At 41.8% G+C, this 23457-nt stretch overlaps 2 pseudogenes; both read right to left on the minus strand.

The window, feature by feature from the left end:
* Positions 1-5304: 5304 nt before the first annotated feature.
* LOC147438207 (small ribosomal subunit protein uS13z/uS13y/uS13x pseudogene) lies at positions 5305-6921 on the minus strand (annotated as a pseudogene).
* A 1534-nt stretch (positions 6922-8455) lies between these two features.
* LOC147438208 (small ribosomal subunit protein uS13z/uS13y/uS13x pseudogene) lies at positions 8456-20449 on the minus strand (annotated as a pseudogene).
* Between the last annotated feature and the right edge of the window lie 3008 nt (positions 20450-23457).

Below are 23457 nucleotides of genomic sequence, written 5' to 3' on the forward strand. Positions count from 1 at the left end.
CTCCAAGGAATTTGGATGCTAATCCAACCACATCATCTACAACAACGGAAGCAATGATCATGGCTTACTTGATCTCGTTACAAGAAACCATCAACAAACAAGGTGAAGAGTTGCGCGCACTTGCAATGGAGAATGGTTCTTTAAGAGTTCTCATTGTGGAGAATGAGCACCTCAAGAAGGTTCTTGAAATGCAAACAACACGCTTGATGCATCTTGAGAATGAAGTTTAAGAATGTAAACGCTCTCTTGTTGACATGAATGTATTGAAAGAGCGCTTGAGCAAAGTTGAGAGTGATCATGTATTGAAAGAGGAAACAATAGATACAATACAACATGATGTATGTGAGATGAGAAATGCATCCAAATCATGGGCTGATATATGTAAGGATAATGTGGTTTCTACATCTCCTATCACACAAGCCGTTGTCCAAGCAAAGAATGTAGAGAATGTGGACACTCAAGAATTGCACGAACGACAAAAACGCTCAAAGAACATCGTCATTCGTGGAATCAAGGAGGAAAGCATGGAAACACCCCAATCTCTTGCAGTTGCTATTGAAGAGTTTTTTGCTACACACTTTGGCATGTCAGGAATCATGGCTTATGGTGCACATCGAGTTGGAAAACAAGGAGTTCCTCGCTCGGGAGAAAGACCTATTGTATGTACCATGGCTGATGAGGTAAAGAGAAAGATCATCCTTGACAATGGTTGGATCTACCTCAAAGGAACAGGTTGTAATGTATATGAGGATCGCACTCTTATGCAACAAAATGTACGTCGCAAAGCATATGAGGAAAGAAGCAAGAAGGTTAAGGTATCACCTCAAGAAGAAAAGCCACTTAAGGAGGATGCAAGTCCACCCAACAAATAGGGACACATGATCTATGAGACCAACTCACGCTTGCGAATAAGCTTTTAGAATTGTAACGGGTATCCATGGAATGCGGGAATTGGCATTGATGAGCTTACCAATGACTCCGATGTGATACTTCTTGTCGAAACATGGGAGCATGATGCGCAACGAATTCTTGGATTTGACAAATACGATGTGCATTCTTTGATGTGGGCCAAAAATGCAAAGCAACGAAGAGGACAAGGAGGCGTAGCATGTATGACCAAAAAGGGTTTGAAAGATGTTTCCATTGTCAAAGAAGATAAGTATAAATGCTACTTATGGCTGAAAATCAGCCCACCAAATGGTCAAGTCATGTTTGTGGCCGGTTGCTACATTCCTCACTATGACTCCAACTTTTATGCTTGCTTGAATATGGATAGAGATCAGCCCTTTGTTGAACTAGAGGAAGACATTTCTCATTACAAGGATCAAGGTGAAGTCATTGTTTTTAAAGACATGAATGCTCGCACAAATATGTTACAACACGACACACAACAAGTAGACATGCCGCATGTCTCAAGAAGAATGGATGACTCATACATGTATAATCGAAGTTCTAATGATGCAAAAGAATTGGATCACTATGGAAAGTCACTTCTACATATGTGCAATAGTACCGGAATGCTCATTGCAAATGGTGTATCTCTATGGCAAGGCACCAATGACTGTACATGTAGAAAGCACAACGGTGCTAGCGTGATTGACTATATGTTGTTCTCGGAAGCCGCTCTAGAATGCATACAAAGCTTTACACTTGGTGAATGGAATCCGGAATGGGATCATAGGATGTTATGTATTGACCTCAAGTGTGGTAAACGGCCCGAGCATGTAGCCTCCAATCATGATGTGAATCATTTGTACCTACGTCTAGACCTCAAACGAGCACTTATATATGCTGATATGGTGGACCAAATGTTAAGCATGATAGAGCATCAAGAGAGCCCAACATTAGAATGCAAGTGGAAAGTTTTCAAAGAAGTAATTTTCTCTTGTGCGAAGGAATGCTTTTCGGTGAAACACATGTCTTGCAAAAGGTCTAAGAAGGGTAGCACCAAGAAGAAATGGTTTGACATGGAATGTAGTCAAGCCCGAAAACACTTGCTAAGATTGGATGCAATCAAAGACAAGGAAGTTTACTTGGAATGTTCACACACATACAAAGCACTTGTTCAAAAGAAGAGGAGAAGGTGGGAAGTCGAAAAACAACTTCTTTTAGCACAAGAGAAAGCACATGCATGTGGCAAGTTTTGGCAAAATCTAAAAGGCAAGCGCGTTGAGAGCTTTGGTGACTTGACTCTTGAGGATATGTATATGCATTGTAAGAACCTCTATGAGCAACCCAATGTTGATAAGATGGAGTGTTGTAGCTCCCTTCCGTTTATGTCTCCCTTCTTTACCATTGAAGATGTATGCCGCGCGCTTGAGAAACTTGCTACTCGCAAGGCAGGTGACCTTCAAGGTGTCAAGGCTGAAATGATTAAATGGACGAGCAAGAAAACACGATATTGGATATGCGATATGTTTAACCTTGCACTTCAGTATGGCATGCCTCATGATTGGAGTGCAAATTGGATCAAACCTTTGCACAAAGGAGGAGATGTAAACAATGTGAACAACTATCGCACTATAATGGTTGGTTCTTTGATGGCAAAGTTATTTGGATGTATCATGGAGATGAAGATAAGTGAATGGGCTGAAAAGAATGGCAAACGTGCACTTGGCCAAGCAGGTTTTTGAAAGCATCATAGAACTATTGATCACCTTGTCACTCTTCGAGTTCTTATGGAAGCGTCTCGATTAAAAGGAAAAAAGTTGTATTGTTGCTTTGTGGATTTCAAGAAAGCTTTTGACATGGTACCGCGAGGAAATCTTTGGAGACGTATGCAAAGCCTTCAAGTGCCGAGAGAATTTATGCATGCAGTCTTTCGCATCTACCAAAAAGTGATATGTCGATTACCTATGGGAGATGGAATTTCAGAATTTTTTGCAAGCACTATTGGTGTCAAACAAGGATGCCCACTTTCCCCAACCCTCTTTGGGCTACTCATTGATGAATTGGAATGCATGGTTCTTGACTTTATGCAGCAAGAAGGCATAGAAGAGGTTAAGATCGGAAATGCGGTGATCATGCTTTTGCTTTATGCCGATGATGTAGTGCTCTTGGCACATACCTTAGAAGATGCACAAAAGCTTATGAGTGTCTTGGAATGCTTTTGCCTACATAGCGGGCTGATCGTGAATGGATCCAAAACCAAGGTTATGCTTGTAAAGACCCTCAATGATGAAAATCCATGCATTGTATACAACAATGAGAAACTTGAAGTGGTAGATCACTTCAAGTACCTTGGCCTTGAGGTTCCATCCAATCATAAATGGAAGGATTGTGCAATGCGTCGCTTGGAAGCCGGAAAGAGGGCCTATTATGCATTTGAGAACATGTGCAATGCAGGAGAGATCAAGTGTTGGGCTCTCAAAAAGTACCTCTTTGACACATTGGTGACATCGGTGCTTCTTTATGGAGTGAGGTGTGGGGTGGAAGCATCGGGAAGTCTACTTGGAAAGAGTTTGAGAATGTCCAAAAGCGTTTTCTCACCAACTTTCTCCAAGTCAAGACACAAACACCCTACATGCTCTTACTTCTTGAGTCCGGATTGCTTCCCATTGAGGTCTTGGACATGCAAAAGGTTGTGGAGTACATGCGTAAGACACAACGTAGCCCTTTGCATCGACTTCCTAGAATCGCATATGAAGCAAGTCAAATGGTTCAAAAGACATGCAAGAGCAAAATACTAAGTTCGGGGTGGATGCTTGATATCAAGAAATGGTTTGGAAGATGGATGCATGTCACTTGGTCAAGGATGCGTCGATCGACTCCCAAGTTAATGAGGCCTTCTTACAACGCCAATGTATCATGGCTTGGGAGAAATCCGGAGGTTCTCGCTTCAGCCATTACACCACACATGTTACCCCAAACTACAAATCTCTCTTCTTCTTGGAACGAGGTAACCGAACCCATTCCTCCATCCTTGAGCCCATCCCGTTGAGTGCGATCCGCACCATTGCCTCCATTCGTCTTAGCTCCCATTCTCTACGCTGCGAGACAGGACGTTGGGCACTGGCGAGGAGTGTCATCGACTTTGCACCTTATGCCCTCGTCAAGTGCGAGAGAGTGAGTACCACACACTACTTGAGTGCTCAGCTTTTGACCACATTAGGTCCTCTTTTCCCCATATATTCAACCATGATCTCTCCCTACATACCTTCCTCTCCCAACCATGATGTGGACTCTCTATTGCGACGCTCATTTCAGCCATTTTTGAGCATCGAAAGTCACTTATGAACTCCACTCACACCACGTGACATGTTCATTTGGTCCCATAGGTCATATTTGACCTCCCAGGACGATAATAGAACTATCTATCTATCTATCTCTCTCTCTCTCTCTCTCTCTCTCTCTCTCAAGTTTGTAGATGATTTGAGAAACCTCTCTCTCTCTACCAAACATAAATTGGTAGTTTGATCATGTCACTACCATGTCGTCTAGTGTGCGAGAAAAGTGTGCCTCAGCTTATCCTTGAGCCGCTTTTATCACTTGTTTCTGTCACAAATGTTTTAGGTAAGCACTCGATGTTGGAAAATGAAAATATCCAGTTAAAGAAAGGGGGAGAAGGAGAAAATGCACTTGAAAAATTCATGAAATAAGAGTTAAATTGTGAAAAATATATGCTATTTGGAAAAATTTCTTATTTGAATCTACATAAATTGAAATTTGTACGTTTGTGAAATTGATTTTCCCCGAACACTGATGCCGACTCTCTCTCTCTCTCTCTCTCTCTCTCTCTCTCTCTCTCTCTCTCGTCTGGACTGCACATGAGTTGAGAAACATCTCTCTCTCTCTAGAAAAAAAAACATAATGGAAACAGTCTACGCCGCGTAGAAATAGTCCGTGTCGCCACGGACTGTTTCTAGTAGGTTTATTTTTTAGTTTTTGGGTGAGCATTGGATCTTGAAAATTCAAAATAGCTAGTTAAACAGAGGGGAAGAAGGAGAAAATCCGCTTGGAAAATTCATGAAAATAGTTAAATTGAAAAAAATGTACGTTATTTGAGAAAATTTTCTATTTGAATATACCATAGAGGGAAATTTGTACGTTTGTGAAATTGATTTTTCTGCACTGATGCCGACACTCCTGCTCTCACTCTCTCTTTTTAATAATTCCAGAAGTGTTAATCATTCACTTTAGTAAATACGTTATTCAAGGCAAGAATACTTTAAAATGCTGTCATGGAATTACAATACCAGCTGATAAAGAGAAGAAGCCCTCCAACTGAACTCTAAAAATATTATTGCACAGATCAGTATCAAAACTGTTAGGAATTGCATCCTAAAGACTCTGCAGTGCCTTGACTTAACGTTGCTTGGACACACCAACTGTCCTCCCCTGCCTTCCAGTTGTTTTTGTGTGCTGACCACATCGCACGCGCAAGCCCCAATAACGACGAAGACCACGGTGGTTCCTGATCTTTTGCAGCCTTTCCAGGTCATCTCTCAACTTCATATCAAGTTGATTAGGCTATGGTCATGTGAGGCTTAGTTTCCACAGACAACGGCCGACCAAGCCTGATAGCACGCAGCTTTCCATTGGCATAGCGTTGTGAGAATTTGTAACTATGCCTTTTTTGGCATAGTTTTCAAACTAAGCCCGTTGCGTGCCGGTGAGTTCTCCTTTTCTCTCCCCAGTCTGTGCCTCACACTCCCTCTCACTACCGGCTGCTTCTCGTCACCCTCTGAGCTGCAGTACCTGCTGCGGTCAGATGCTGTCACGAATTACCAAAAACTAAGCCTCGGGTGACCATGCTCTTAGACACGAGTTGAGAAAATTGGCCATCCTTCTAATCTTTCTTCCTGCTCAAGAACCAGTGAGGAATCTTGAACTCACGAGGATTGGCAACGATAAACATCAGGTTTTCAAGCTCTTGAGCAGACAGCTCTCTTGTTCATGTCTACAACCGCTTTCTTGTAGACAAGGTTAGCAAAACGTCGGCCGATACTCTTAATAGATGTTAAAGCAAAAATGATCTTCTGCCGTCCATCCACTTTGGTGCTGAGAACATGCAAAATGTGTTCTCTCTCTCTCTCTCTAAAAAAAATAAAAAAAGCTGGAAACAGTCCACGCCGGCGCACGAGTGATCTTATCAGTGGATAATGAATGGATCTGGCTTGGAGGGTAGAGTCAGTGACAAGAGATTTGCAACAGGTGTCAATGCTACACTCAATCGATGGTGGATGTCTCGAGGGCACATGTATCCACTTTCTTTTGGATGCTGTGGGCAGGCTTTGAGAGAGAGAGAGAGAGAGAGAGAGAGAGAGAGAGAGAGAGAGAGAGAGAGAGAGAGAGAGAGAGAGAGAGAGAGAGAGAGAGAGAGAGAGAGAGAGAGAGAGAGAGAGAGAGAGATTATGTACAGATTTGTGGCAGCAAGTTTACCAACTAAATGGCAGTGAGTCCAATTGTATTGTGGAAGAGCTTATACTACTTTGGAGTTATTGGTAATGAGTTATAATAGCCAACTTTGTGTTGCTCACTTGTTCTAAAGGTGTGCCTAGGACCTCAATGTTAGGTACTGAAGGGCAACCTTTTCTTTGGAAAGACAGGCACTGGGAACTTGGAATGACATATTTTCATTCTAGATGCCCTTTTAATGACAAAATATCACAAAAATTACAAGTCAATTTTTGTAATTATGCAATATACTCAGTGAGAAATATTGGTAGATTGTCTATTTATTGTCAAAACAGTCTACCATATGAAGCCTAACACACGCTTTTGTTTTCCATTGTACGCTTTCCGTTTTCAATGCCATAGCATGTGACCTGCAAGTTGTTGCGGCCTAATAAATGACACATATTCTTCAAATGCTATCTTCCCTTCCAGTTACAAAATAATCATTGCTTTATTTCTCTCCTCATCGTACGATGTATACCCTCTGATGTGGAAGCTGCCCTGCCTAATGTCCCATAAGCTCATCCTTATCAATAAATCTCAAATGGCAGTTGTTCTAAGGTTGTTGGTGCTCACATAGGTCCTGCATCCACACTATCTCTTCTCAAAACAAAGCACGCTCTCTCTGACGGCAAAATTATGGCCCCATTTACTTCAAGCTCTACACCAATGTCCCTTTGAGTATGAATCAACAAAGGATGGGCACATTTATGGCTTTTGCACCTTGCCATAATAATGAGGCAGGATGGAGTATGGAGTGCGCATGTGTAAAAAAAACTACTGGAAACAGTCCACGCCGGCGCGGACTGTTTCCAGTAGTTTTTTGTAGTGTTTGGACGGGAGAGAGAGAGAGAGATCTCTCCCTACATACCTTCCTCTCCCAACCATGATGTGGACTCTCCCTACATACCTTCCTCTCCCAACCATGATCTCTCCCTACATACCTTCCTCTCCCAACCATGATGTGGACTCTCTATTGCGACGCTCATTTCAGCCATTTTTGAGCATCGAGAGTCACTTATGAACTCCACTCACACCACGTGACATGTTCATTTGGTCCCATAGGTCATATTTGACCTCCCAGGACGATAATAGAACTATCTATCTATCTATCTCTCTCTCTCTCTCAAGTTTGTAGATGATTTGAGAAACCTCTCTCTCTCTACCAAACATAAATTGGTAGTTTGATCATGTCACTACCATGTCGTCTAGTGTGTGAGAAAAGTGTGCCTCAGCTTATCCTTGAGCCGCTTTTATCACTTGTTTCTCTCACAAATGTTTTAGGTAAGCACTCGATGTTGGAAAATGAAAATATCCAGTTAAAGAAAGGGGGAGAAGGAGAAAATGCACTTGAAAAATTCATGAAATAAGAGTTAAATTGTGAAAAATATATGCTATTTGGAAAAATTTCTTATTTGATCTACATAAATTGAAATTTGTACGTTTGTGAAATTGATTTTCCCCGAACACTGATGCCGACTCTCTCTCTCTCTCTCTCTCTCTCTCTCGTCTGGACTGCACATGAGTTGAGAAACATCTCTCTCTCTCTAGAAAAAAAAACATAATGGAAACAGTCTACGCCGCGTCGAAATAGTCCGTGTTGCCACGGACTGTTTTTAGTAGGTTTATTTTTTAGTTTTTGGGTGAGCATTGGATCTTGAAAATTCAAAATAGCTAGTTAAACAGAGGGGAAGAAGGAGAAAATCCGCTTGGAAAATTCATGAAAATAGTTAAATTGAAAAAAATGTACGTTATTTGAGAAAATTTTCTATTTGAATATACCATAGAGGAAAATTTGTACGTTTGTGAAATTGATTTTTCTGCACTGATGCCGACACTCCTGCTCTCACTCTCTCTTTTTAATAATTCCAGAAGTGTTAATCATTCACTTTAGTAAATACGTTATTCAAGGCAAGAATACTTTAAAATGCTGTCATGGAATTACAATACCAGCTGATAAAGAGAAGAAGCCCTCCAACTGAACTCTAAAAATATTATTGCACAGATCAGTATCAAAACTGTTAGGAATTGCATCCTAAAGACTCTGCAGTGCCTTGACTTAACGCTGCTTGGACACACCAACTATCCTCCCCTGCCTTCCAGTTGTTTTTGTGTGCTGACCACGTCGCACGCGCAAGCCCCAATAACGACGAAGACCACGGTGGTTCCTGATCTTTTGCAGCCTTTCCAGGTCATCTCTCAACTTCATATCAAGTTGATTAGGCTATGGTCATGTGAGGCTTAGTTTCCACAGACAACGGCCGACCAAGCCTGATAGCACGCAGCTTTCCATTGGCATAGCGTTGTGAGAATTTGTAACTATGCCTTTTTTGGCATAGTTTTCAAACTAAGCCCGTTGCGTGCCGGTGAGTTCTCCTTTTCTCTCCCCAGTCTGTGCCTCACACTCCCTCTCACTACAGGCTGCTTCTCGTCACCCTCTGAGCTACAGTACCTGCTGCGGTCAGATGCTGTCACGAATTACCAAAAACTAAGCCTCGGGTGACCATGCTCTTAGACACGAGTTGAGAAAATTGGCCATCCTTCTAATCTTTCTTCCTGTTCAAGAACCAGTCAGGAATCTTGAACTCACGAGGATTGGCAACGTTAAACATCAGGTTTTCAAGCTCTTGAGCAGACAGCTCTCTTGTTCATGTCTACAACCGCTTTCTTGTAGACAAGGTTAGCAAAACGTCGGTCGATACTCTTAATAGATGTTAAAGCAAAAATGATCTTCTGCCGTCCATCCACTTTGGTGCTGAGAACATGCAAAATGTGTTCTCTCTCTCTCTCTCTCTAAAAAAAAGAAAAAAAGCTGGAAACAGTCCACGCCGGTGCACGAGTGATCTTATCAGTGGATAATGAATGGATCTGGCTTGGAGGGTAGAGTCAGTGACAAGAGATTTGCAACAGGTGTCAATGCTACACTCAATCGATGGTGGATGTCTCGAGGGCAGATGTATCCACTTTCTTTTGGATGCTGTGGGCAGGCTTTGAGAGAGAGAGAGAGAGAGAGAGAGAGAGAGAGAGAGAGAGAGAGAGAGAGAGAGAGAGAGAGAGAGAGAGAGAGAGAGAGAGAGAGAGAGAGAGAGAGATTATGTACAGATTTGTGGCAGCAAGTTTACCAACTAAATGGCAGTGAGTCCAATTGTATTGTGGAAGAGCTTATACTACTTTGGAGTTATTGGTAATGAGTTATAATAGCCAACTTTGTGTTGCTCACTTGTTCTAAAGGTGTGCCTAGGACCTCAGTGTTAGGTACTGAAGGGCAACCTTTTCTTTGGAAAGACAGGCATTGGGAACTTGGAATGACATATTTTCATTCTAGATGCCCTTTTAATGACAAAATATCACAAAAATTACAAGTCAATTTTTGTAATTATGCAATATACTCAGTGAGAAATATTGGTAGATTGTCTATTTATTGTCAAAACAGTCTACCATATGAAGCCTAACACACGCTTTTGTTTTCCATTGTACGCTTTCCGTTTTCAATGCCATAGCATGTGACCTGCAAGTTGTTGCGGCCTAATAAATGACACATATTCTTCAAATGCTATCTTCCCTTCCAGTTACAAAATAATCATTGCTTTATTTCTCTCCTCATCGTACGACGTATACCCTCTGATGTGGAAGCTGCCCTACCTAATGTCCCATAAGCTCATCCTTATCAATAAATCTCAAATGGCATTTGTTCTAAGGTTGTTGGTGCTCACATAGGTCCTGCATCCACACTATCTCTTCTCAAAACAAAGCACGCTCTCTCTGACGGCAAAATTATGGCCCCATTTACTTCAAGCTCTGCACCAATGTCCCTTTGAGTATGAATCAACAAAGGATGGGCACATTTATGGCTTTTGCACCTTGCCATAATAATGAGGCAGGATGGAGTATGGAGTGCGCATGTGTAAAAAAAACTACTGGAAACAGTCCACGCCGGCGCGGACTGTTTCCAGTAGTTTTTTGTAGTGTTTGGACGGGAGAGAGAGAGAGAGAGAGAGAGAGAGAGAGAGAGAGAGAGAGAGAGAGAGAGAGAGAGAGAGAGAGAGAGAGAGAGAGAGAGAGAGAGAGAGAGAGAGAGAAGGCATGGAGGAGCGCCAGAGGTATCCGAAAGACATAAAAAAAAAACCTCTTGAAATAGTCGCATCCAAAAGACATCAAAAAACAAAAAAAAAAAGATCTTGAAACAGTTTTCTCCGGAGCGGACCGTTTCATTATTTTTATTTTTTAGAGAGAGAGAGAGAGAGAGAGAGAGAGAGAGAGAGAGAGAGAGAGAGAGAGAGAATCAACATGGTGCATGGCGACCTCCAAAACTAAAAAAAAACTTGAATGGCAATAAGAAAAATTCTAAAAGACAACTATACACAGCTCTTGCTAATCACATGAATGGCAACAACCAATGTGCACTGCACAAAAATTCAATAGCCTTGAACGTCCTTGTTGGCTTGTAGCACCACTCCAACACAATTGGATGCCACAATAAGTGTCAAAGCTTCTGAGACGACATGAGGAAGGGAATCTCTTCTACAAGGATGTCCAAAGGCATACTACAATAGCAGAAGGCTTCAAATGACACCCCAAGATTGACTGCAATACCATAAGGCTTCAAAAGAATTGAGCTCCTTACTTGTCGTACCAAAGGAATTAAAAGAGATGATATAGGTATACATCCTAGGGAAAGCTTATTTGAGGGTGGGTGCTTCAGATGTGAATCTCCAGTCGTGACCAAATTGGCATCCATGATTCTTTCCTGACACCTTTTACTTTCCTTCGTAAGGCCTACAACCTTTTGAAAAGGACTAGGTTGCTTGCCTCTCACCCTTCGTTTTCCTCTAGTAATAGTTGTTTGACCTTTGCTTTCTTTGAAACACAATCACCTCATAAGCTATTAAGTGCCCTTAAAATCTTCACAAATATGTCTCTCTACAAAGAGTATCATAAGGTGGTGAGTCCTATTAGTCTTTAGTTCCACACTTGTTGTTTGTAGCAGCTAGGCAAGCAATTAATGCCCTTGCAAGGAAATATGTGCGCCTATATACAAAAGCTATGGAGGCGGTGAATACAAGGGTGGATGCAACTATTGTTGTTTGGGACACGTTGCAAAGGAGACCACTGCTAGCGAAAAACAAAGGTAGGGCGTAGGGCATCTCATTGTCGGTGCTAGTACGAATCCTCATGAGAAAGAGTTGAGAGGCTATGGGTGGTGCAATTGCCATTCTTACTAGTATTGACGCTCGTGGATGGTAGTAGTAGTATTTGGATATTCCAATTTTCATATAAGTTGCGAGTTGGGTAGAGAGAGAAAGGGAGGGGGAGGGAGGAGGTGTTTAGGGATAGCTAAGTTATTATATGTCTTTTACTATGCAATGCCTTTTATAAATTTTTTTAATATCAATCATGTTTGGCTCTGCTCGGTTTTATCATTGCTCGAAAAGTTTTGCTCGGAGTTTGGAATTCCCCGGGCCGAGTGAACTGTGGTGTCGATCTATGATCAATTATAAACCTATTTTCTAGGGGATGTGCTCGACCAGTTATTACAAGATCCACTCGCATGACAGAATCTTGGAACTGCAGGTAGACATGGTTTTCAGACCAGTCATGCACCATTTTTGCTTCCCTCATGAAAGGACGTCCTAAGACCATCTCCGATGCCATAGTGTGCTTGGAGAAATCCATAACAATGAAGGTAATTCTTATTTTATGTCCAAAGACCTTGATCTTAAGATCTTCTAGCATCCCAATAGGTTTAACAATAGACCCATTGGCCATCTTCACTACTATGGTTGTGGTTGCAAGGTGAGGTCTTCCCATAGTTTCCCAGCAACTTTTAGTCACAATGCTAACCCCAACGCCACCATCAAGGATTCCCTTCACAATTAATCCCTTAGTAGTGATTGGTATGGTTGCATTGGATTCATCACCCTCAAAGTATTGTCCCAACTTGTTAATAGGTATTTCTACAACAAGGTTCTCATCTAGGTTGGGTTGTGGATCTAAGTGTTCCTCCTCTATTGGCATCTCCCCAGCTCCATCCATTTGTGCAAATTGTGGTAGCCCAAACTTTAGTTCTCCATTGAGGAAGGCTCGAAGAGCTGAGACTAGCTTAGGGTCTTTATATAGTTGGACATTATGGTGGTTCTAACTTATGAAGACATGAAATCCATCAATTTGGCAATGTTTAACGGCACCTTTTGGGCTTCAGTCCCTTGGCGTGGGGAAGATGGGATCTCCATTTCTTCGATAGGATCAGGTAGTCCCTCTGTAAACATTCTTTCCATCAAGAAGTGAGTACGCCCACTTTCCCATGACTTTAAGTCACTTTCTTCTTGAATGACACTAGGTATGGCTAAGGGTCTATGGACTTGGTGAGGTTGTTGTTGTGTAGAGAACACTGTGTGTGTAATCTGGATCTACCTAGGTGCTGGTTCTAGATCCCTTTGGGTATCTTCTACCAAACTCCTTAATTGCTTGACTCGCTCGATCTCCTCTATAGGGTTTGGATAAGTTCCTATCTTCTTCTTGGATCCTAGCCATTGTGGCTCATGAAGATCTTCCTTGTTAGTTTCTATCTTAGTGGTCGTTTTGGTCTCCATGGTTTTACCTGAATCAGAATCCTCTTCAGCATCGTTCATATATACAGGGTCGTCACCAGTCCCTATGTTGGTCTTTGAACTGGGGTTTGACTTCGTTGCTTTTTGCGATCTCTTCCTTTGTGTTTTCTTCTTTTTCTAAGATTGGGCAATTGATGCCGTGTCTCTTTCCTCAAGAATATAATTTTGTTTTTGGAGCATCGATCATGTGAGTACGTTTACTGGTACCACATGTGTACTTTGTGGTGGCTCCTTGGTAACCTCAATCAAGTTTAATGGCATGATCTTTGGTGCATTTGGATTATTTGGACATTGGAAAATCAAATGATCTATGCCACATCGATTACACATGAGTATCGGCATTGTAGACGTGCTCGCTTGATTGGTTTGCATTAGTGTGGCGTTCTTTTGTAGCCTAAAAGGACACTTGGCCACACAATGTGGACCTCCACACTGATAGCATTGAAGAGGTGGTCTCTTAGCATTGTAATTGATATTTTGGCCTCTTGCAGCAAGAGCAACTACTTGATAGACATGTTTGACTTGTCCCCAATAGTTCTCCATGTAGTATTGTGAACTTTCTTCAAGCGCATCCATCCCATAGGCAATATTAGGGTCTATATCTTCCTAACAGCCTTCAAAACAAGCAATGGACGACTCACAACCCACTTGATTCACAGAAGTGATTCTTGGATGTGGTGGTTGCAGTCCTAGCACTGGAGGTGGTAAGGGTGTTGTTTGAACAACATTTTGGGCCCTAGGGACCATATGTTGTGATGTTTGTTCAAGAGGTGGGGCCCGCATCAATGGAGGCACTCGAGGTGTGTCTGTACTTGCTAAGGTTGGTCTATTGGCCATCACGCGCTTAAATACTATGCAATCCTTAGCTTGATTACCATACCTCCCACAGGCATTGCAGTTCCAATTGAATTTTACTCTAAAAGTAGGGCATTCATTGGTCCTATGCGGTCCATAGCATACTGAGCACCATTGTTGCTCCCTTCTTGGATACATATGATTGTTTTGTGGAGCACGATTGTCTGTAAGACTCTCTTGAATGGCCTTGGTGAGATCTGGTAAAGTCATCTCAGATATCTTTAGCTCCTTAGCAATAGGCTTTAGGGTCATTGGCTAATGCCCCGATGCTTGCGAGCTATTAGATTTAGGCTCAATAGACACTCTTTCTCCTTGAATCATTAAAATATCCTCCAATTGGATCGCATTGGTGGTGACTGCTTCCCAAGTGGTGATACCTCTAATGACTAGGCCATTGTAGATATCCTCATGTCGTAATCCCCTAATGAATCTATCAAGCAATTGATTATTATTGAAGCACTCATTTGGATTACAACAAGAATTCAAATGCTTAAAGCGACTAATAAAGTCTCTCACCGACTCTCCTTCCTCTCGTTGGGCTTTCTGGAGCCGAGAGGCTACACCCCAAAGCACTCCCTCTCGTATGTATTCTCTTAAGAACAGTCTCCTAGCAGTAGGGTAATTTGTTTTTTCTTCCACCCTTAGGGTTCTATACCAATCCCAGCCTTTCCACTTAAGGTTAGGCTTAAAGCATTACTCTTATGCAAGTCATTGTGTTCTCCTAGAGAATTGCATATTTGTTCAAACACTTCAATATGATTTCTCACATCCCCGTCTCCACTAAATTTTTGTGTGAGCTTGGCTATTCGTACTGCCTTACTTCTAGGTCCTCTATCAGGCATGTTACGCATATCTCAGCAATAGATCGACCGATAGCTTGAGCAAATGTTGCAAATTCACCTAAGTAAGTAGGAACCATGGGTGGAGGTTCTCCAGAGACTACATGTGGAGTAGGGATTGGCATTGGGCTTGGCGCATAGGAAGCCCTTGCATTCCACGTTTGGTACGGTGTTGTGCCATGTGGTGGTCCAAAGTTCATATATGTGGCCCTAGGCATAGCAGATGTCGGATGTGACATGCTAATGCTAGCCGGTATTGTCCCATGGAAATAAGAGCTTGGGTGTTGTGGTTGTGGAGCATAGGTTGTTGAAACAATGGGAGGGGTAGGGGCTACATGAGTGTGATGACCCATAGTGGATACAATTGGTACACACTTGTAGGGACCGTTGTCGGCATTGAGCTACCATGTAGCAGTGCTTTACTAACAAATGAGATCCATGGCGTGTTTCTTGGTATACCCATCATTGGGGTAGGCATGATAGCCATGGTGTCATCAAGGGAAAGATGAGCTAGACTTAGAAAAGTAAAGCTATCACTGGTGGGCTCAGATTGCACTGAGACCCCTGGAGAAACAACATATGGGGGATCCATCGGACTTACCGAGGGAGTCTCCATTTGCGGTAAGGTTGGTTGTTTAGCCTTCCCTGTATCCAAGAATCTCATGAGACCCGTTGAAGGCATATGGATTCCCTTGTTCTGTCTCTCTAGCTCAATAACCCTATGGATGATCTCACAAACTCTTTGTTGTTGATCCTCCACACTAGTAGCACCCGTTGTGGATTATAGGATATCTAACCAACCCACGTGATAGGTGTGACCTGTATATAGGTCGGTTAGAGTTTTTGTTTGTAGTTCGTACTCCCAGTTCTCATTTAAGAATGCTCCATCTAGGATTGAGGTGCTAGGGATGTCCTTTGAGCTAGATGTAATGTTGCTCTCTATGGGTTGGCCCTTAGTGGTTGCTAAGTCAGGAGCACTCGATTGCTCTCCTAGCAAGGATATTGACATAGGAGCTTTTGTTTTTAACTCTCTTCATTGCTCCACCTTGCGTAAGCTCTCAATTTCCTTTTCCCTAGCCGCAATGATATATCGCTCAACCTCTTCCACTTCGGAAAGGCTTCTACCATCAGGTAATATAACCTCGTACGAAAATAGCTCTTTAGAGTCAGGGGGTGCAGTGAATGGAGTATTCACGTGCACACTTTCTAAGAGCATAAGGTCTATGTTGATCATGAATGGCGAATTTACTTCCCCACCCCCCTCATTTACATCGTTAGCTCCATGTTCGGAGCGAACGACTCTACTAAAGGTTTCCTTCAAGCGGCTAAGCACGCTCGACCCGGACCGTGGACCCATGGCATGCATGTATTGGCTTGAGCTATCGAGATTAGGAATTGAGAAACCCTCCATGACGTCGTAGTCAGAGGAAGAGTCACTAGATGCTATGTTTGGGTCTTGGTTTGTACTACCTTGGGTCCCCGCCGAGGGCCCGGAACCTAAGGTAGGTGGATATTGAGAATGCGCGTAAGTCAAAATGCTCTCTAGTTGCTCGGCCTCTAGCACACGACCAGAGCACAGATGCATGTGCCTTTGGCACCCTACAAGTGTCAGTGAATAACCTCGAAGGTTAACCGCTTACCCTTTTAGGTGTCCGTTTTCACTCGTTTTTTTATGTTTTTTAATGATCGGTTTTGGATTAGAGCATGTGATAGCTCAAAACAAGCATATCGCTCAGGGGGTCATGGTGGGCTTTACAACATGGTGTTCGGTTACCTGAAGCTCCGTTGGTTCTCAAAAAGGTCGATTTTTACCTACGCGTGAGGCTAAAATACGTAATTTTAAAGGGGGACTGAGGCCTGAGCCTGAGCGTGGGCTTGGGCTTGGGTCTGGGGGATATTCTCGATCCCGATCCTATCTTTTTTTCTGGATAATGTCACCACGGCCGTGCTGTGCGCGCGAGCACACACACACCTAACCTACCTACTTACAACTAATACAGCTACTGTTACACACTAACACACTACTACAGTAACTCATTAACTAACATAACTATTTACTGTACTTTACATAGAACTAACATTATGGATCTGCTACCTTAATCCTAACACCTTATCACAAAGAAAACACCTTATGAACAGAAAAAACACAGTACCTTTCAATACCTTATTAACAAAACAATACACAACAACAAAACAAACTCCTTCTCAACACACACACCTTCTTCTATACCTTTCCTACATTTCAAAATGCATCACAAAGTAGCATAGAGTGCTACTCAAGCTTAATGCAAGGCATTTCCCCGGTACCGGTGGAAAAAATATGCACGTCTGTCGCACGTGTCAATGCAAGGGACTTGTCGATACACTGTGTGTGAGCCACAAATGGCTCCAAGCACACAACTAGACTAATCTAGCAAGCTCAAGAGAGCAACGGTGTGTCACTCACCACCCTATGCTTGCCTTCGTGGAGGATTCCTCACCGCAAAGAAGAAGGAGCTACCACCGTGCCGCGCTCAACCACTTCGCCGCGGTCGTGCCGTCGTCGCAATGCTCGATTGCACACACTCTCTCCCTCTCTCTCTCTCACGCATACACACACACACAAGAAGATGAACAAGAAGAAGACGGAGATGGAGCAACAGCACTCTTCAATTGCACAAATGAAAGAATGAATGATTTTTAGGTTTAGGTGACTTTTATATGAGCTCGCCCCATTCACACTTGGGCGCGCATACTGAGCCAACTAACCCTTGAATGTTCCTGTCAGAGTGTGCCTCTCATCGGCGATCACTCTTACCCTTTTCCTATTGGAGCAACAAGCACAGTCTCCCCGACTCTACCAAATAAATAATACGGCATCTGTCGTAGGTGACAGGAATGTGAGTGAGGGTTAAAAATAGTTAGCATGCTAGTTAGCCTACCCAGTATGCTAGCTACCATACCTTGTTTACCTCAAAGCATGCTTAGTTTGAACACCAACCAAATATGCTAGTTAGTATGTTCAATATGCTAACTAGCATACCCAGTATGCTATGTAGCATACTACTACTATGCTTTGAATGCTTATTATAATTTCACATATGCTAGCTAGCATACCTAATATGGTAGTTAGCATACCATGTATACCTCAAGGCATGCTTAGTTGGCACACCAAATATGCCAGTTCAAATGTTCAATATGCTAACCAACATACCCAAAATTCTATGTAGCATACTAATACTATGCTCAAAATGCTTATTTAATTATATGTATGCTAGCTAGCATACCCAATATGCTAGGTAGCATGGTAGTTAGCATACGTAGTATAATAGTGAGCATACCCTATATACCTCAAAGCATGCTTAGTTGGCACACCAAATATGCTAGTTAGTATGTTCAATATGCTAACTGCTAACTAGCATACCTTGTATGCTATGTAGCATACTTTGAATGTGCTCGTAATACTTATTATAATTATATGTATGCTAGCTATCATACCCAATATGTTAGCTAGCATATTAGTTAGCACACCCAGTATGCTAGCTAACATGCTAGGTAGCATATCCAATATGCTAGTTATTATACCCAATATGGTAGTTAGCATATCCAATATGGTAGTTAGCATACCCATTATGCTAGCACAAAGAAACCCCAATTTGGTCACAAAAGAATCGAATACCACAAAAGTTGTTTCTTAACATCTCAAATGTAAGTTAGAACAGCTTTGGACATTGAAACAATGATCCAGATCCCTCATGATATTACAACATCAAATGAGTTGACATAGTTTTTAATTTTACAAATAGTGTGTTGCTGCTAACTCCATAAAGTTACATCACGAAAGAATACACATAAAGGACATTCTACTGCTGAGCCTTTTTGTCATGCCCAAGGCACTTGTATTTATGCTTCACTCGTTCTTGCTCCTACTCAGCCTCTTCTTTCTTGCTTCTGCTCAGCCTCTTCTTTCAGCATCTGATTCTCCAATCTTTCCCTATCCAGCCTTTCCCTCTCATGCCACTCAGCTTCTAGGTCAGCCTCCCTATGTTTCTGACAGAGCTCATCCTTCCACGTGGCTTCATCTCTGGCTCTTATTTTTGATGCTATCATGCTGATGACTACATCAGAAAATGAGTCAACACGTATTCAAATGTATAGTTAGCATGATCCTCTGATTGCACCCATAAAAAGAGCCAGTTAGTCAATGTGCATCCATTAAAAGAGCCAGTTAGTCATTTTTTAACTACATCAAAAAATGAGCCAGGGCCGGTATCGAACACGTATTCAAATGTATAGCTAGCATGATCCTCTGATTGCATCCATAAAAAGACCCAGTTAGTCAATGTGCATCCCAAAAACTGTTGTCTTTGCTCAACAATTTGGTGCTCTAACTTGGGACTAATAAGCAAAGTTCCTTCATCGTTTTGGCACACTTTGTATGTACTATCATCAATGATAATAGTGTTTTGGGCCCAAAATCTGGATTGTTTTTCCAAAAGAGCTTCAAATTCTTGAAGAACATAGGCTTATCCCTAATCTTCCACTTTGGGCCAACGCAATGGTACTGTCTTGACTTCTGGGCTTTGAATACACTATCTAGAATTGCATTCACCTTACCTGGCATGCTGGTGCTCCATATAAAAGCATGGAAAAATCGGAGACATCAATTTAAAAATCAGTGCTATCTCTGTGAAAAAGCACTGTCCGTTGAGGATCGACTTTGTACTTAATCATTTCCTATGCATATGCAGGGGGAGTTTTGCCATCTTGACCCTCTGCAACACAAACCAATAGGACATTCAAATCAAGTATGAATACCCGCTTATTGTCTACCAGAAGCTTCAGCACCCATATTGGGTTCGGTAGAGGATACCACTTAGCATATATAACCTCCCTAGAGGGATGAACATAATTTAAGTACTCCATAATTTCCAAGTGTCGTAGACCGTAGTGGTTTACGCGCCTCTCAATCTCAAGATTTTCTCTTTTAAGCTGCATGGCGTTGGCAATTTTCCTTTTTTGTAGATTTTTTTAGTCAAGGGAAAAATTTAAATCATGCAGGGCAATTAACGCCTAATTCTCTTTCCTACAACACAACACAGGTACCAAATGAGAAAGCATAAAGGACATGCAAAATATACTAGACTGTTGCACACATATATTTACTCCAAAAAGACCTTCTTTATCATAAAGGACATGCAAAATATACTACACTTTTGCACACATATATTTACTCCAAAAAGACCTTCTTCATTATAAATTTTCAAACAGTCACATGATGCCACAAGAAACACAATAAGCTACATATGAGGGTATGGGCATAATGATGACATGAATGGGCACACTCAGTAAGGGCATAACAGTTACGGGCACACTAGCTTGCTAGCATTATAGATTTTGGGCAGGGCAGATTAGGTTCAACAAAGTTTCTTGCAAGCTCGTGAGCAGGGGGCTTTCTTTTCACCTATGGTGATTTGTGTTATGTCCTCCACAATCCTCTTAGGGCAGCAAACCTAACCATTGCAGCCTCTCCTGGTACCGCTTTAGCGCCAACTTTTCTCTTTGACTTTGCAATTTTCACAAAACTCCCCAGAGGGCGTTTGTCACCAACATCCTTTGCTTCTCTAAGATGCTCACTATTTGAGTTGTAGTAGGCTTAGCATCCCAATGACAAACCATGACAAAATCATCATCCTCCTCCAATGGTTGATTGTCCACAACATCGCCGAGATTATTTGCATGCTGCACTACAACATCCACCCCTTCATTCATGTTTTCATGCTCATCCAGCTCCTCAATAGAGGGCTTGTCTTGTTCAATCTTTTTGTTGCCAAGTTCTTGTCACGCGCACGACCCACATCATTGAAAGCCTTCAACACACCTGCACAAAGGTACCTTTTATTAAAACCTTTGAGATCACCCAAAATGCTAAAAAATGCTTCAATAGCAAGAAAAAAATAAATATTTCAAAGAAGATAAGACCTTTATATGCTAACTAGCCTAGAGAGTATGCTACTGAGAATTATTAGCAATGAAGATGCTTGACCCTAGTAAACATACTAGTGATTGTCAGTACTATGTATGGTAGGTATTTATATAGCGTATGCAATCCCAAAACTAGTATGCTAGTTAGCATACCGATTTTGCTAGTTAGCATATTAAGTATGCTTGTTAGTATTCTGATTAGCATATGGAATTGGAGCTGGTTTGTTCAGACAACTGATTCCAGTGTTAGAATTTAAAGCTACTGGTTATGTCGTCAGTTCAGTTAGTGAGACTGGAACTGAGAACTGACTAGACTGAAATAGGTAATTGAACTGGAATGTTATTGTAATATTTAATGGCCTAGTAACTTGTGTGTAGCGGAAAATAGCATGAACATAGTGAGAATTTCATTAGAATAGATTCCTAATGAGAATAACAATAGTTCTTGGGTGGAGAGAGCAACAAAAAGCATAACACCTAGCTAGATAGCATGAACAATACTTCAAAAGAGAGAGAAATTAAGCTATGACAACAATTGAGGACCGGATTAACATGGAGCCGGTCCCCCCTCCAAAAGGCTTTGTATTATAGGTTTCTCCCATCAAGAGAGACATTTTACAATACAATTCTTTGTGTTCCTTCAATACTAGCTAGTGCTTTCCCCTTTTGTGAGAGCATTAGGTAATTAATCAATGCAACTAAACTCTCATTGAACCCCTTTGTCTCCTGGCCAATAGCAATCAAGCAAGCCATTGGGATGCTGAATGCTCATTGGACCCCTTGAGAGACTGTCCAATAGTCTTCTAGAGAGCTTAATTCTCATTGGTTCTTTCATTAATTGTTTTTAAATTAATTAAACTAGATTTACTCTAGCCTATTTCTCATTGGTCCACCTCCATGGCCATCCAATAGGATTTGAGTACACCTTGTGGGCATTTGGGCTAGGGAGCTGACATGTGTCCCTCATTCTCTTTATGTAAAGAGGCTTGTGAGTGAGTGTGTGTGTGTTTCTCTCTCATCCCCTACTTGCAAGGCTCGCCCCCTCCTTTGTAGGATTCATGAAGACTTTTGTACACACACACAAAGCATCCAATTTTCCTAAGCTTAACCATTGGACACAACCTTTGATTTTAGGAACCTTAGCATTTTGGGAGTCTTAATGGGCTGAACCTTAGGGTCTTTAAACCCCATTGTTGCACCTTGCTCTTTTGCAGATGCCCCCCCTTTGGATCCCTATTTTTCCTCCTTTGGATCCCTACTGTGGCCGGTCTGCCAGCTTAAACCAATATTCTAGCTTTTTCTCCCCTAGCACTTCCCCATATTAAATGATTAGTTTAACATGAGAATCATTTAGGAGAATTAGATATTAGTTATTATGAAATTACCTCTCTCTTGAAATCATAGTCTTCCTCGACTATGGGGTAGAGAAGATAAAGCCTATTCATTAGCCCTTTTTCTAGCGGGTAGAGGATCCCTATGTTACCCTACAACATCGTTCCAGAATGGATGACTAATCCATTTGGTGCTTGAGAGCCTAAGTTGCCACAAGCATGTCTGCACATTAGTCCTATCAATCTTCCATAGTAGAGTGACAAGCTCTACTTGGTGTTTGGGAGACGTCGTCTCCGCAAACTTGATCTAAGCTTGCATACTACTTCATTTTTGTGCACAATAAAGGAAAAGAGAGTCTTATAAGACACAAACTTTGTTCATTTTAAACATTTATACATTTTCTTACTCTAGGGAAAACATTGTAAGCATTGACAAGGTTTAGGTTATCCTTTAATTGTATGCCTTGCATCCATCTAGCATCTTCAAAAGGATAATTCTTAAACTTAATAAGATACCGTCGGATAGTCTTACCGCCTCTTGATACCTTGTGTTCATGTCGGAGAATGGACTCGGGCTGCAACATCTCTTCTTGGTCCTTGATCTCTGGTGGGTCTTCAATAGTTGGTTCTTGAGGTGGCTCTCCTTTGTAAGGCTTTAGTAAGCTCACATGAAAATCATTGTGTATGAGCCAATGACTGGGCAACTTAAGTTGATAGGCCATCTCATTGATTGGTCTAAGAATCTGGTAGGGACCATAGTACCTTTTTGCTAACTTAGCATAGTACTTTTGGTGTCCCGTAGGATTCTTGCCCGTGGTGTACCTTAATCGAGCCTTGGAAAATTGAAGCAAGACCCAATTTAAAGGATTGGGATCTTTTGTGCTTATCAACAACAGCCTTTTTTCTTTGCTGAGATAGAGATAGCATCCTTAATCTTTTGGAAAGATTCTTGTAGGTCTCGGCTATACTCATCTATAGCGAAGATCTTCCCGTGTACCTTAAGTAGTAGCAAGGGACTTTTTGATCTTCCTTCAATTACCTCGAAAGGTGCTCTTCTCGTGGAGGTATGTACAGTATTGTTGTAGGCATACTCCACTAAGGTTAAGTACTTCTCCCATGGGACCTTTGATCTACTTCCATTACGTGGGCTTTTAGTAGATCAAGAATTGTCACGTTAGCTACTTCACTTTGGCCATCCGTTTTTGGATGATAGGCCGAAGAGAAGTTTAGCCTTGTTACTAAATTCTCAAAGAGACCCTTCTAGAGATTACTAGTCATTCTAGGATCTCTGTCCAACACTATGGACATCGGCAAGCCATGGTACTTGAAGATTTGTGATATGAAGAGGGTTGCCATTTGATGGGCTTTGATAGTCTTTTTGACAAGTATAAAATGAGCTTGTTTGCTGAACCTGTCTACTATCGTCCATATTCTTGTATTCCCGTGGATAGACTTAGGCAATTG

This window comes from Adiantum capillus-veneris, chromosome 17 (genome assembly GCF_014529385.1).
Source record: "Adiantum capillus-veneris isolate H3 chromosome 17, ASM1452938v2, whole genome shotgun sequence".
In the NCBI taxonomy this organism is placed as follows: domain Eukaryota; kingdom Viridiplantae; phylum Streptophyta; class Polypodiopsida; order Polypodiales; family Pteridaceae; genus Adiantum; species Adiantum capillus-veneris.